The sequence below is a fragment of the Rhinopithecus roxellana genome, chromosome 1, assembly GCF_007565055.1.
Source record: "Rhinopithecus roxellana isolate Shanxi Qingling chromosome 1, ASM756505v1, whole genome shotgun sequence".
Lineage (NCBI taxonomy): Eukaryota > Metazoa > Chordata > Mammalia > Primates > Cercopithecidae > Rhinopithecus > Rhinopithecus roxellana.
In genome coordinates, this window is record NC_044549.1 from 200,287,744 (window position 1) to 200,304,345 (window position 16,602).

General features: G+C 43.9%; 1 protein-coding gene across 6 annotated transcripts in view; it reads right to left on the bottom strand.

Annotated features, from left to right (window-relative positions):
* Positions 1-1,363: 1,363 nt before the first annotated feature.
* Positions 1,364-16,602, bottom strand: part of ALS2CL (ALS2 C-terminal like) — a 46,298-nt gene continuing 31,059 nt past the window's right edge. For 5 of the 6 annotated variants that reach the window (XR_004058842.1, XR_004058834.1, XR_004058841.1 and 2 more), the window contains 3 exons: positions 12,074-12,144; positions 9,939-10,059; positions 1,364-2,219 (listed from right to left, as the gene is read on the bottom strand). The gene's annotated coding sequence lies outside the window, so the exon portion shown is untranslated. The remainder of the gene's footprint in view (positions 2,220-9,938; positions 10,060-12,073; positions 12,145-16,602) is intronic. The other variant, XR_004058838.1, reaches the window with a different exon arrangement.

The following is a 16,602-nucleotide window of genomic DNA, read 5'->3' on the forward strand; positions in this document are numbered from 1 at the left end:
AGAAATTTCTAGAAAAGGGATGGTAACTTCTGGGTGTTGCCACAGCAATGGTAAATTGACATGGCACACTGGTGGGCATTCCTAGTTCCTATTTTAACTAGTCCTCAATTTGATCCAATGTCTGAGCCCTGCTTCCATGATGGAGTCCCACTTCCTACCTCAAGATGAAAGGGCAAGTTTTCTTTTTTCTTAGTTATAGGAGGATCCATACTTGTTTCACTTTTTAGATGAGCTCTAGGTCTATGCCAACATGGTACCCATGAGCCACATGTGGTTCCCTAAATTTAAACTTAAATTTAAATTAAATGAAAAAATTCAGCTCTTCAGTTGCAGTCGCCACATTTCAAGTGCTCAGTAGGTAAAGGTGGGAGTGGATGCCATCCTGGACAGCACAGGCAGAGGACCTTCCCATCACTGAAGAAAGTTTTGCCGGACAATGCTGCTCTAGAATATCAGTCACCTTGGTATGAATATTTTCAGGTGGGAATCTTCATTAGAAAGAACATGGTTCTGCGTAGAAAATGATTTAGAAGACCAGGGTCAGGGTCGTCTGTGCCACACAGAGCATTCCCACACTGGCCTGCGCTACTGTCTTCAGGGTGAGGATGTCTCTGACTTTACCCATGAGATCTTCAGGTGACTGAGTTAGAGGGATGAGCTCCTTAAGCTTCTCCTTTGTGTGAGACATTCTTTGGAGTCATTTACAAAATGTATCTCAATTAATCCTGTACCATATTAGGAAGTCATTATTATTCTCATTTTACTGATGAACTATCACCTGACTCTGAAAGAGTGCATCAACTACGTAAATTGCAGGCTGAGGTCAATGGTTAGCCTTAATTTCAATCTTGATGTTGATAAATACAGACTGCTTGCCCAGGGCTATTTACCCTCAATAATGAAGGTAACTGACATTTAAATAAACATTTACATGTCTATAAATATGAATATTTATGTATGTAGTAACATATAAGGCTTTTGTTTGAGTGTTTCAGATATGACATTTTTCTCCCTCCTTCCCCCCAGATTATGGCACAGTGTAAATACCAATTTTCTTTTCCACATTTAGGTCTACAGGAAGCAGTGATTTTCCACAGGTCTAGAGAGTAAAACTCAAAACTGTGGATTATTCCACATCTGTGTAGACTATAGATGACCATGTGCTAGTAAGTGATAGAAGGAGGATTTGAAGTCAGGTGTGTGAATTTCAGCCCTGCTCTTTCCACTGCGGAACAGAGAACCTGGAAGAAGTGCGCACAGCATGAACAAAATGTCTGCAAGTCTGAATGATTCCAATGGGCCGGTCTGTCCCATTGAGTTGAAGGTGTTTCAATGGGTTTTATTATTCTTTAGGTATGATGAGGCTAAGATCAGGAGATGACTGCTATTGAAAACATAACTTATCATGCCCACAGGTCCCAAGAGAGGGAGCCCCCATGACACCATGGTGGGGCCACATGGGGAGGCACCAGCATCAGTCACAAAGCAGAGGGGCTGGGAAACTGTGGGCAAGAGTCTGAGTCGTGTTTTCTGCAGGAAGGAATGGGCGAGGCAGGGTGAGTAGGTAATCTCCACAGGCTCTGGGGCACAAGTGCTGTCCTTGGTTGTCTGGTACCTGGCCCTGTGGTGATTAGGGCAGGAGGACGGTGGCCTGGAGTGTGACAGCCCAGTTAGTAAGGTGGTTGGGAGTGGACTCTGGATTGGTTGGTTTTTATTTGAAAAGCACACTCCTGGGAGGATGACTCCTCCCTGAGGGAGAGGAGGCAGTGAGCAGGGAAGAGCCAAGGCTGGGTGACTCAGGCACGTCACAGGGTTGTCCAGAACAAGGTGGATCTGGCATACACATGCAGGGCAAAGGTTAAGCTTCCATTTATAGAAACTAGAGACGTGGTTGATCCAAAAGGGCTATTTCTGAGGCTCCATCCTTCTCTATACTGCACAAGCATCCCCTTAAATGCCAGTTCTATGGGTATCAGAAAAGAGGACATCCTCACTCCAGGAGATTCCCGTGTACAAGGTCACCCCGGAGCTTGGCCTCCCAGAGGGTCTGTGCTTTCCCCTCCTGAAGTAGGCCTGGGATTTCCATTTCCAGCCTCTGAAGCTGACAGTCTCTCTGTGTGACGGGCACCTGTTCCAGGGTCCTAGTGGTCTCAGCACACACAGGGCTCCACTTCAAAGGTGATTTTGTAAGTGTTCAAGTCCTGAATGTCCTCCATGACCTCGGAGAGAAAGAAACAGGTTTGGATAATTCTGTCCTTATTCCTGGAGTTAGCAGTTCACTTGCACACTTCCTTATATTTTAGTAGGCCCTTTTATGCTCCTATTTTCACAATAATCATCATAATAAATAAGTAATGTAAACATTCAAATAATGCAGAAAAACATAAGACAGAAAGCGAAGGTTTCTTTTATTGTTTTAAAATGACTATTTATTGTGTACTTATCATGTTCAGTCTACTTTATATATATCATCCCATTTATTACTTGCAACAATTCTACATAAATGGGCATTATTATTCCTATTTTGGGGACAACAACAACGAAGCACAGAAGATTTATATAATCTATCCAGAAAGTCTGCCAGACACCAACATCCATTCTCTTAACCATTGCACTGTCCTGCGTTTCACTCTCACTGAACTGACTCTTATGCTTTCTCACTTTGGCTCTGTCCCTTATGGTCTTTCCTCTCCATCATTTGTTTTGGCACTCCCCGTACGGTTGTTTTATAGTGGCAATATCATTCACATACCATCAAATTCACCCTTTTAAAGTATAAGATTTAGTAGCATTTGGCATATTCACAACATTGCACAATTATCCCCACTAATTCCAGAATAGTTTTAGCACCCCCCAAAGACCCATTAGCAATCACTCCCCATTCCCTCCATCCCCAACCCCTGTCAGTCACCAATCTACTTTCTTTCCCTATGGGTTTGCTTGTTCTGAGCATTTTTTTAAATGGAATCTTACAGTACATGGCCTTTTGTATCTGGCTTCTTTCACGCCATAATATTTTCAAAGTTTACCCATGTTCTAGCATGAATCAGTACTTATTTTTTAATGACTGAATAATAATTTATTGTATGAATATACCACATTTTGTTTTATCCATTCATCAGCTCACACAACATATGACATTTGTGTTGTTTTCACTTTTTGGCTGTGATGAATATGCTTCTATGAACATTCACATACAATTTTAATGACAGACACCAAACCACAGATCCTGGAAGCTCAGAGAACACCAAACAGGATAAATACCCAAAAAACCTATACCTATACGTATCATATTCATTTGATATAAATATGATTCATGAAATCAAAGATATAGAAAAAAATAGTGAAAGAGGCCAGAGGGAAAAAATACCTTAACTATAAAGGAACAAAGATAAGAAAGAATTATATCAACTTATCAGAAACTTTGCAAGCAAGAAGAGAGTAGAGTAAAATATTTAAAGTGTGTGAGAGAGAAAAATCCACTAATCTAAAGTTCTATGCCTTGCAAAACTATCATTCAAAAGGCAAGGAGAAATAAAGACTTTCTCAGACAAACAAAAATAGGGGGAATTTGCTGCCAACAGAATTTCTTAACCTTGTAAGAAATATGAAAAGAAGTTATTGCACACCAGAGAAAAATGAATAAAATTTTTAAAAATTAATGTAAAAAATAGAAGTTATTCAGAGGAAAGGAAAATGAGATAGGTCAGAAACTCAGATCTCCATAATGGAAGAGCATTGAGAAAGAAATGAGTGGAGATAAAGTAAATACTTTTATTTTTCTTTTTTTTTTTTTTTGAGACAGAGTTTTGATCTTGTTGCCCAGGCTGGAGTGCAATGGCACAATCTCGGCTCACTGCAACCTCTGCCTCCCGGGTTCAAGCAATTCTCCTGCCTCAGTCTCCTGAGTAGCTGGGATTACAGGCATACGACACCACACCTGACTAATTTTGTATTTTCAGTGGAGATAGGGTTTCACCATGTTGGTCAGGCTGGTCTCGAACTCCCAACCTCAGGTGATCCTCCCACCTCGGCCTCCCAAAGTGCTGGGATTACAGGTGTGAGCCACCACACCCAGCTATTTTTCTTATTCTTAATTGATATAACAGGTAACCGTTTGTTCAAAATAATAATAGCAATGCTCTGTTTGATTACGTATGTGAAATGAATGACAGCACTGATGCAAGGGATGAGATGGAGGAATTAGGATTATTTTGTTATTATAAGGTACTCACACTACCTTGAAGCAGTATAAAATTATTTCAAAGTGGAATTGGATTAGTTGTAAATGCATACTGCAAACTCCAGGGCAATCTTTTAAAAAGTGAAAAAATAAGTATAAATGATATGTTAAAAAAGGAAAGAAACTGGGCTTATATAAAATCCTCAATTAAAACCACAAAAGGCAGAAAAAGAGTGAAAGACAAAATAGAAATAAAAAAATAGAAACCAGTAACAAATATGGTATATATTATTATTAATAATCACATTTTTTTTAAGAAACAAGGTCTTGCTCTGTCACCCAGACTGGAATGTAGCAGCGAGATCACAGCTCACTGTAGTCTCGACCTCCTGGGCTCAATTAGTCATCCCGCCTCAGCTTCCCAAGTAGTTGGGACTATAGTCATGAGTCATCACACCCAGCTAATTCTTTTTTAAAATTTTTTGTAGAGACAGAGTCTTACTGTGTTGTCCGGGCTGGTCTTAAATCCTAGCCTCAAATGATCCTTCCACCTTGGCCCCCCAAAGTGCTTGGATTACAAGCCTAAGCCACAGTACCTGGCCATAAATAATCACTTTAAATGTCAACAATCTAAATATACCAATTAAAAGACAGAGATTGTCAGAGTAGATAAAAAAATAATGCCCAACTATATGTTGTCTTTAAGAAATCAACTATAAATACAAAAACATGTATAGATTTAAAATAAAAGAATGGAGAAAGATGTTCTATGCATCATCAAGTTCCAAGAGAACTTGAGTAAGTATATTAAGTTCAGACAGAGCAGACTTCAAAGCAAGAAAAATTATCAGAGATAAAGAGGGTATGACATACTAATAAAGGGGTCAATTGTCCAAATAGACATAACCATCCTTAATGTGTACACACCTAACAATAGAGTGGCCAAATACTTGAAGCAAAAACTGACAGAACTGCAAGAGAAATAGATGAATTCCATTAATATAGTTGAACTCAACGCCTCTCTATCAGAAATGGACAGATCCAAATCATGAAGAGATTTATCATTTGTCTGATGTATCTGGGATGGGGAAAAGAAAGAAAGAAAAAATGGACAAATCCAGCAGGCAGAAAATCTGTAAGGACATAGTTGAATTAAACAGCACCATCAATCAACGGGATATAATTGACATCTATCAACTACTTTATCCAACAACAGTAAATACACAAGATCACATGGCATAGTCACCAAGATAGACCACATTCTAGTCCATAAAAAAAAAAAAAAAGTTAGCACATTTAAAATAATAGAAATAGCAATCAGTAACAGAAAGATAGCTGGAAAATACCAGAGCACTTGGAGATTAAACAATACACTTCTAAATAACACATGGGTCAAAGAAGAAATCTCAGGAGAAATTTTAAAATCTTCTGAACTAAATTAAAATGAAAATACAGCTTACAAAAATGTGTGGGATGCACTGAAAGTTGTGCCTACAGGGAAATTTCTAGTATTTAATGCATATATTAGAAAATAAGAAGGATCTAAAATTATCGAAGCTTTCACCTTAGAAAACTATAAAAAAGAGCAAATTAAATCCAAAGCAGAAGAAAATAAATAATATAAATTTTAACAGAAATCAATGAAACTGAAAACAATTCAAATTGAAATAAATGAACTGAAAACAAGGAAATCGACAGAGAAAATCAACAAAATCAAAAGCTGCTTCTTTGAAAACATCAATAAAATCAATAGGCATCTGGCCAGCTAACTAAGGAAAAAAGAGAGAAGACACAAATCAGAAATAAAAGAGATGACATCACCACAGATCTTATGGACATTAGAAGAATGAGAAACAAATACTATGCCCACAAATTTGATAACCTAGATGAAAAGGACCAATTTCTTAAAAGACACAACTACTGAAACTCACATATGTAAAAATAGACAATCAAAATAGGCCTATATCTATTAAAGAATTTGAATAAAAAAATTCATAACCTTCAAAAACAGAAAGCAGCAGGCCCAAATGGGTTTACTGGTTAACTGTACACCAAACATTGAGGAAAAAATAATACTCATTCTCTACAATCTCTTCCAGAAGATATAAGCAGAGGAAATAGTTTGTAACTCATTCTATGAAGCCAGCATTTATCCTAATACCAAAACCAGACAAATAAATTACAAGAAAAGAAAACTGCAGACCAATGTCTTTTGTGAACATAAGTGCAAAAATCTTCAACAAAATATCAGCAAATAAAATCCAACAATGTATGAAATGAATCATACACTACCACAAAGTGGGCTTTATCACAGGTATGCAAGACTGGCTCAACACACAAAAATCAATTGATGTAATACATCACATCCACAGACTAATGAAGAAAAATCACATGATTATATCCATAGATGCAGGAAAAACACTTTACAAAACCCAACACTCATTCACGATAAAAACTCTCAGCCAACTAGGAATAGAGGAGTGCTTCCTTAACTTGACAGAGAATAAGAATTGAACTTGATAAAGATCTACAAGAAAACCTACAGCTAACATCATACTTAATGGTGAGAAACTAGAAGCTTTCCTGCTAAGATCAGGAACAAGGCAAGGATATCCCTGATATCCCCTTTCACCACTCCTTTTCAACATCATACTGGCAGTCCTAGCTAATGCAATAAGACAAGAAAAGGAAATAAAAGCTATATAGATTGGGAAGGAAGAAATAAAACCATCTTTGTTTGCAGAGGGCATGATTGTCTGTCTTTGTAGGAAGTCTGAAAGATTTGACAAGTCTATGGCCTTACCACCCTGAATGCACCCAGTCTTGTCTGAAAGAGTTCACACACACACATACACACACACACACACACATATACATAATCCTCCTGGAACAACTAAGCAATTATAGCAAGGTTGCAGGATATAAGATTAATATACATAAGCCAATCACTTTCCTGTATACTAGCAATGAACAGTGGAATTTGAAATTAAAAACACATTACTATTTATATCAGCAATCAAAAAAATGAAATACTTAGATCTAACAAAATATGCACAAGATCCAGGAAAACTACAAAAGCTTAATGAAAGAAATCAAAGAAGTAAATAAATGGAGAGATACTTAGTCTATGTTTATGGATAGGAAGACTCAATATTATCAAGATGTCAGTTCATCCCAGTTTGAACTATAGAGTCAGCATAATCCCAATCAAAATCCTAACAAGTTATTTTGTGGATATTGACAAACCAATTCTAAAGTTTACATATCTAAAGGTACTAGATCCAGAGTGGCCAACACAATATTGAAGGAGAACAAAGTCAGAGGACGGATACTACCCAACTTTAAGACTTACTATAGGTCAGCACAGTGGCTTATGCCTGTAATCTCAGCACTTTGGGAAGCCGAGGCTGGTGGATCACCTGAAGTCAGGAGTTCAAGACGAGCCTGGCCAACATAGTGAAACCTCATCTCTGCTAAAAATACATGCCTGGGACTACAGGCGTGGTGGCGTGTGCCTGTAGTCCCAGCTACTTGGGAGGCTGAGGCACAAGAACTGCTTGAATCTGGAAGGAGGAGGTTGCAGTGAGCTGAGATCACGCCACTGCACTCCAACCTAGGTGACAGAGTGAGACTCCATCTAAAAAAAAAAAAAAAAAAAAAAAAAGACATATTATAAAGCTACAGTAATTAAGACAGTGTGGTATTGGTGAGAGGAGAGACAAATAGATACATGAGACAGAATCGAGAGCTTAGAAATAGACCCACATAGATATAGCCAACTGATTTTTTACAGAGGAGCAAAGGCAATACAATAGAAAAAAAGATAGTCTCTTCAACTAATGGTGCTGAAACACCTAGACATTCACATGCCTAGACACATTTTGCAAAAATTAACACAAAGTGGATCATAGACCTAAATGTAAAACTATGAAACTCCTGGAAGACAACATAAGAGAAAATCTAGATGACCTTGGGTATGGCAATGACTTTTTAGATACAATCCATGAAATAAATAATTGATAAGCTGGACTTCATTAAAATTAAAAACTTCAGCCTGGTGCAGTGGCTCATGCTTAAAATCCCAACACTTTGGGAGACTGAGGTGGGAGGATCGCTTGAGCCCAGGAGTCTGAGACCAGCCTGGGCAACATGGCAAAACCCTGTCTCTACAAAAAATACAAAAATTAGCCAGGTGTGGTGGCGTGCGCCTGTAGTCCCAGCTACTCTGGAGGCTGAGGTGGGAGGATGACCTGAAGTCGTGGCTGCAGTGAGCTGTGATTGTGCCATTGCACTCCAGGCTGGATGAAACCCTGCATCAAAAAATAAAGAAAGAAATAAAGAATAAAAAGATTTAAAAACTTCTAGCCAGGCACAGTGGCTCACACCTGTAATCCCAGCACTTTGGGAGGCCAAGGTGGGCAGATCATGAGGTCAGGAGATCGAGACCATCCTGGCTAACACGGTGAGACCCCATCTCTACTAAAAATAAAAAAAATTAGCCAGGCGTGGTGGTGGGCACCTGTAGTCCCAGCTACTTGGGAGGCTGAGGCAGGAGAATGGCGTGAACCTGGGAGGCAGAACTTGCAGTGAGCCGAGATCGTGCCTCTGTACTCCAGCCTGGGCAACAGAGCAAGACTCCATCTAAAAAAAAAAAAAAAAAAAAAAAGACAGTTCTCAAAAGAAGATATACAGTCAACAAACACATGAAAAAATGCTCAACATCACTAATCATCAGGGAAGTGCAAATTAAAACTACAATAAGATACCACCTTACTCCTGCAAGAATGGTCATAATTAAAAAGTCACAAAACAATAGATATTGGTGGTATGGAAGTAGTGAAAAGAGAATACTTTTACATTGCTGGTGGGGATGTAAATTAGTACAACCATACTGTATAAAACAGTGTGGAGATTCCTTAAAGAACTAAAAGTGGATCTACCATTCAATCCAGCAATCCCACTACCGGGTATCTACCCAAAGAAAAAGAAATCGTTACATGAAAAAGACACTTGCATACGCATGTTTATAGCAGCACAATTCACAATTGCAAAGACATGGAACCAATCTAAGTGCCCATTGACCAACAAGTGGATCAAGAAAATATGGTATATATACATCATGGAATATCACTCAGCCACAAAAAGGAACAAAATAATGTCTTTTGCAGCAACTCGGATGGAGCTGGAGGCACTATTCTAAGTGAAGTAACTTAGGAATGGAAAACCAAATACCGTATGTTCTCACTCATAAGCAGAAGCTAAATTATGAGGACACAAAAGCATAAGAATGATGTAATGGACTTTGGAAACTTGGGAGGGGGACGGTTGGGAGCAGAGTGAGAGACAAAAGACTATATACTGGGTACGGTATACACTGCTTGATGGATGCACTAAATCTCAGAAATCACCACTAAAGAACTTATCCATGTAACCAAAGCCCACCTGTACCCCAAAAACTATTGAAATAAATATAGAAATGAATCCATTGAAGAGGCAAGCTGGATAGCTCCCATTTACCCTTTTAGATCTGCTCTACACCCTTTAACATCTCTCTCTGTAACCGGATTCTGGGGGCCTCTGGCTCCCAGTTGGGTGCAGCATATGGAGTGGTTGTTTTATTCTGGGCCGCCCAGTGCCAACACCAACGCATACAGCAGCCTCTGCAGGGGGCCGTCTTTCAACCCTTCTCTCATCTGTTTCTCATTAAAGTCCTTCTCTGCTGCCCCATCAGGGCTAGTAATATTAAGTGTCTCACCATTATTGCTAGCCGCAGGATGATTCCTCTCCTTGTTAGTTTCTCTAAACACAGCCCACACTTTTGGAAAGAGGCCCAATGGTTCCAACTGTCAAGAGGACCATCTGTCTCCTGCTGCAAACTTGACCAATGCAGAACAACATTAAAATCAGAAGAACAATATTAAAATCAGTTGGCATAGGTGAAAGCATTGAGGAGTGAATGGGCATGGAGAATGAGGGTAAATTCTGGAGCAGGGGTCCCCAACTCCCTTCACGGTAGTAGTCCATGCTCATAGTACTGGTCCATGGCCTATTAGGAGCATGGCCTATTAGGAGCTGGGCCACAGAGCAGGAGGTGAGTGGTGGGCGAGTAAGCAAAGCTTCACCTGTACTTTCAGCCACTCCCCATCACCAGCATTACCACCTGAGCACCTCCTCCTGTCTGATCAGCAGCATTAGATTCTCATAGGAGTGCAAACCCCATTGTGAACTGTGCATGCAAGGGATCTAGGTTGCAGGTTCCTTACGAGAACTTAATGCTTGATGATCTGTCACTGTCTCCCATCACCCCTGGATAGGACCATCGCTAGTTGGAGGAAAACAAGCTCAGGGCTCCCACTGACTCTACATTCTGGTGAGTTGTATAATCATTTCTTTACATATTACAGTGTAATAGTAATAGAAATAAAGTGCACAACAAATGTAATGCACTTGAATCATTCCGAAATCACCACCCCCCATCCCACCCCACCCAACCCTTAGTCTGTGGAAAAATTGTCTTCCACAAAACTGGTCTCTGGTGCCAAAAAGGTTGGGGGCCACTGTCTTAGAAGATTCATATGGCAGAATGATAGATTACAAGATTTAATAAATGCCAGGATTGTGACTGGAAAGGAGGATAGAAGTCAGTTCCAGAAGACACCTTTCCTGTTGTGCAGTGGACTCAGAACTGGGATGATAGAAAGTTGCTCTGTGATTCATGGAGGGAATCCACACTAACCACAGGAAATCACCCATGACATCATTTGTAAGACAGAAGGAAGGAGAAACTGAACTAAGGGGTGGTAGCAGAACTGGACAGGAGGTAGTACAGAGAAGAATTATTTGCATGGTTGAACCATTGGAGTTAAGAGCTAAGTGTTGGACTTCTTTTTTTTTTTTTGGTGGAGACACGGCTCACTATGTTGCCCCAACTGGAGTGCAGTAATGCAAACAAGGCTCACTGCAGCCTCAACCTCTTGGGCTCAAGTAATCCTCCCACCTCAGCCTCCTGAGTAGCTGGGACTACAGGCACATGCCACCATGCCCAGCTAATTTTTAAAATGTTTATACAGATGAGGTCTCACTATGTTGCCGAGGCTCATAGAGCTCAAACTCCTGAGCTCAAGTGATCCTCCCACCTTGACCTCCCTAACTGCTGGGAGCCACTGCACCTGGCCTACTGGGCCTTTTTTAATGCCCAGCCTTAGCAAAGCATCTGCCTCACAGCAGACACTCAATGACTAGCACCTGGTGAATTTAGTCCAGTCTCGCCTTGATCTCTGCCCAGCAGGTTATCAGTATTTGACTATACTAAGCATTTCATTTAAAGAATGCTTTGAGCCTGAGCATGGTGACTTACGCCTGTAACCCCAGAACTTTGGGAGGCCGAGGTGGGCAGATCACCTGAGGTCAGGGGTTCGAGACCAGGTTGGCCAACATGGTGAAATCCTGTCTTTACCAAAAATAGAAAAATTAGCTGGGCGTAATGGTGCATGCCTGTAATCCCCGCTACACGGGAGGCTGAGGCAGGAGAATCACTTGAACCTGGGAGGTAGAGATTGCAATGAGCTGGGATTGTGCCACTGCACTCCAGCCTGGGTGACCGAGTGAGACTCTATCTCAAAAAAAAAAAAAAAAAAAAAAAAAAAAAAAAGCTCTGCATGCCTGCCTGTAGCCAAAAATAAATACTCATTGCTGAGTTACTTTTACTGTGGAAAAACTACTCATCTGCTTGACATTGCTTTTTCACCAAGGGGCATTCTGTTGTTTCAGCTCTGCAATTTAAAATTTCTAGTGAAATTAAATTCTGTCACTTGTTGTGGCTATGTACCATCTTAAACTATCATTAATCACAAAGACAGATAATACCAAGGAATGATTTCAATGCCACACCTGCAAGTAGTGGAGAACTGCAAGCTGGAATCAGCCTCTGCCGAGGTGCAGGCTCCAAGAGACAGCAGCATCTGTGTAGAAACCAAACACATGCCTTTGTTTCCTGTGTTTATAGAATTGTCTTCCGTTTATGGTCATTGATGCTGGATTTCCATGTACACAGGTATATGAAGTTTCCCATTTTAATAGATTCCCATTTTTAAGTAGAAGTATAGAAAAACTCTAAAAGTTAAAAGATGAATAGTAGGTTTGGCAAGGACTGCCCTGTTTACCTAGTGCTGCACTAAAAAGCCATCCCAAAACAATGGCTTGAAACAATAGCCGAGGTTTATTTTGCTCAGGAATCTGGGGCTGACTGGGCTGCTAGGCAGCTGTTGCCTGAGGGCATCTCTAAGGTTCCAGTCCATGGAGGCTGCAGTCACACGCAAGTGTCCTCACTCATGCACCCAGTGTTTGGGCTGGTAAGACTCTAGGCACTGGATGCTGGATAGGCTGGGTCTACCGGGTCTCTCTCTGAGGTGTCCCCACATGGCAGCTCAGGGCTGCCAGACTCCTAGCACGATGGTTAAAAGGATCCCAGAACAAGCATCCCAGGAGAACTGGCAGGACCTGTGTGGCTTTCTATAAGCAGCCTCAGAAGGTACTCGGCTCCCTCCTGCGGCAATTATTAAGGGCCATGGTTTAAGGTGAAGTTCGTGGCCTTTGATGGGGAGAGTGTGGAAGAATTGGTGGATATGTTTGAAAGCCACCACCAGAGCAGAAAAAAAAAACTACTGAGACGCTGAACATTATGGGATATGGGGAAATGCCCCTGCGGGTTTTGAAAGCCTTTCTCACTTGGGGTTTGCCTGACCTCCCCGCAAGTCATCTCCCAGCTCTCTGCATTCTGGAAAGCCAGGCCCTTCTACCTCTGGACCTTTATCTCTGCCTTCCCCTCTGCCAGGCAAGCCATTCCTCACTCTGGCAAATCCATTCTTCAAGATCCAGTTTCATGGTGCTGTCTGCCAAGACAGAGCCTCCACCTCTGTCCTTTCCTCCTGTGACCACACAGACTAGGCATGTTTTCCAGGCTCTTTCTCCAGCAGGACCAGGCACACAGGAAACCAGTGACCACTTACTTCACCAAGGTCACCTTTCCTCGGAGGCACTGGCAAGACTCACTGTGTAAGCACAGGTTGATTTCAGCTTACCTGCTGTCACCCGTGCTTGTCCCTAGGGATGCCTTGGCCAAACCTGAACGAAATGCAGGAACTAGTGATGAGTAGTCCTGTGCTAGTGCCTAAGACAGGCCGGGGGCCTCTGCAGCCACTTGTCTGCACTGCTCAGAGGATGTACAGATGCGTGGATGCACCTGCTTGCACGTTTGTCCGCTTTGTTTCTCATAGTGAGCCTGGTTTGGCTGCATGACAGCAGGGCATAAAAGATCCCTTCTGGTTTGAAACGGTGGTTCCCTGAGGTCAAAGTATCTCCCATGTGCCTGCTGGCCCCTTTCTCTCTCCTCCAGTGCTCTCTGCCGCCCCTTAGAAGGGTCCACCACATTTCCCACGAGGATCAAAGCAATTGTGTGGTAGAGAAGAGCTTGCCTCTGAAGGTAGGCCTTGGAGATGGCCCCTTACTGATGGTCCTCACCCATTCCTCATGGTCCTGTGCTAACCAGGCCACACAGACCCAGAGCCCTCACTGCACCAGGCACCGCTGTCCTAGCTCCAGGTTGCCACCCTCTGGGCTCCAGCAACTGGGGTGCAGATAGCACCTGGCTCCTCAGAACACAGAGGAAGCACCTCAATGTTCCCCTGGGCAGCTCGGCCATGCAGGTCCTTTCAAGCCATCAGAGCAGGGAAAGATGTCACTGTCCCCAGAGGAGACAGTGGGCAGGACTCATCTGTCCCAGCCGCCAGCAACCTCCACCCAAAGGCACCCCAGGGCACTCCGGTTAGCTCTGTCTTCACACTCCCTGGCATGGGCTGCAGCACTGCTCTGAGGCCCAGGAGCTGAGGAAGACAGCCACATCCCATGGGGCACAGGGTCACGCGGCCCTGCAGCTCGGTCCCCCGTTGCCCAAGCTGTGACTTCCCACTCCTGTTCCCTGCCTTCCAGGAAAAGCCACAGGTTCTACTCACCCTCACCTGCACCTCCCTTCACCCCTGGGTCTTGGAATTGCTGGCTGGTCAGGGCTGAGGGATTTCCCACTGAGCACACCTCGGTGTGGACTTGATGCTTCAAATCCTCCTTGCTCACTTCTCGGCTTGGTGCTGGGGCAACAACCTGAAAACCGATCTGAGTCTCCAGGAGTGCTGCCCTCTCTGACTCCACCCCCAGCACCAAGGGGTCCAGCGGGTCTCCTTTCCATTGGAAATTTCACTGCCAGGTGGTTTAGAGTCCTTGTCATTCTCTTCCCTGTCCTAGCTCATGGATGCGTGTTACTGTTTCAATTTGGAGCAGGATTCTTTTTTTTTTTTTTTTTTTTTGAGTCGGAGTCTCGCTCTATCGCCCAGGCTGGAGTGCAGTGGCGCAATCTCGGCTCACTGCAAGCTCCGCCTCCCAGGTTTACGCCATTCTCCTGCCTCAGCTTCCGGAGTAGCTGGGACTACAGGCGCCCGCCACCTTGCCCGGCTAGTGTTTTGTATTTTTTAGTAGAGACGGGGTTTCACCGTATTAGCCAGGATGATCTCGATCTCCTGACCTCGTGATCCGCCCGTCTCGGCCTCCCAAAGTGCTGGGATTACAGGCTTGAGCCACCGGCGTCCGGCCTGGAGCAGGGTTCTTAAGGGGGCAGGGTCATGGCTCCCCAGCCTCAGTGGTGTCATCAATAATGATCTGGGCCAGGTATGGTAGCTCATGCCTGTAATCCCAGCACTTTGGGAGGCTGAGGTGGGTGGATCACTTGAGGTCAGGAGTTCAAGACCAGCCTGGCTAACATGATGAAACACTGTCTTTACTAAAAATACAAAAATTAGCCAGGTGTGGTGGTGCACACCTGTAATCCCAGCTACTTGGGAGGCTGAGACAGGAGAATCACTCAAACCTGGGAGGCAGAGATTGCAGTGAGTGGAGATCATGCCACTACACTTTAGCCTGGGTGGCAGAGTGAGACTTCGTGGCAAAAGAAAAAAATCGTGTTCTGAATTATTCAGACCCTGTCCTGGAGTTGAACTGAACCCTTCCCTCTAGCTCCCCAACTAGCGCCACACTGAGGAGCAACAGCTGCCTTGAATTCCCGGCTATGCCATTCACGAAACTAGATTAGATGGCGAGGAGGAGGGTGTAGAAGGTGCTGCGGAGCTGCTGCCTCGTTGTCATTCACTTACTTAATGGACCTTGTGCAGAGCACAGTTCAAGGTCCTGGGGATGAAGTAGTGACCAAAATAGAGGAGGCCTCTCCCTGCCCTCCCCAGGCACCTAGTCCAGCAAGGAGCGGGGAATTTAGCCAGGAAAGGGTGTCAGTGAGGACAAAACATGCACAATGACTGGATGCAGGGAGAGGGCAGAGGCGGCAAACCACGGGTCAGGGAAGCCTCTCGTGGGAAGCACTGTTTAGCCTGGAACCTGAAGGACAAGAATGAGCCTGCTTCAGGGAGAGTGAGGAACAGGCAGGGGACACCAGTGCAGGGCCATGAGGAGGGAGAGGCTCAGGGGGCTCCAGGAACATCAAGACAGGTGGCAAGAGGGACGAGAGCACAGAGAGGAAAGGGGGTAGGAGTCACGAAGGGCTGGCAGAGGGATTCCAGAGTGACCCCAGGGACCGGGCCTGTGAGTCAAGAGAAAGAGGCTGGATTGATTCTAGCCACTGGGAAGCCATGGAGGGGTGTGAGCAGGGCTGATTTCACGAGGCTGCCTCTGGCTGCTGGCACCTGGCTGGGATGGGGGCGGGAGAGGCAGCAGGAAGACCAGGGAGGAGGCTCGGGCAGGAGGTGTCCAGCTGGGAGGGGACCAGAGCCTGGAGAAGAGCGTGCATGGGCACAGAGAGAAGCAGATGTGCCCAAGACCCATGTTACCTTCGGGCTAACAGAGGTGCTGATGGAACAGAAGTGGGGACGAGGAGGGAGGAATCCCAGATGAGAGTGCTCAGCACTAAGGGGTGCGCTCTCCATCAGGACCTGACCAGGGATGAAGGGAAGCTCTGAAGGTGGGTGAGGGAGGGGTGTCAGATCTCCATTAGGAAACGGAGTGGAGAATGGGCTGTGACTCTGCACAGCTCCCTGGAAATCTTGCACGTATCCATGCAGGCCACATAAGCAAGGCTCAACTGCAGTCCAGCCTGTGTCTCGGCTGAATGCCCTACAATTCCTCCTGGAGCCAGGGAAGCTAAGACTTGGGAGAAGCCACTGAGAGGTCTTTCTCATCTGCAGGCTACAATATTGCTTGACTGTAATATGGGGGCAGCTCCTAAACGACTGAGTGACCCTCTGCTCACACTGTCATCTGACCCCTCCAGGTCAGAGTCAGACTGTGGGATGAGGGACAAGGGAATTGACCTCTTGCCCATCTTGCTTCTGCTGTTCTTGTAAACAATAAACTGTCTAAATCCA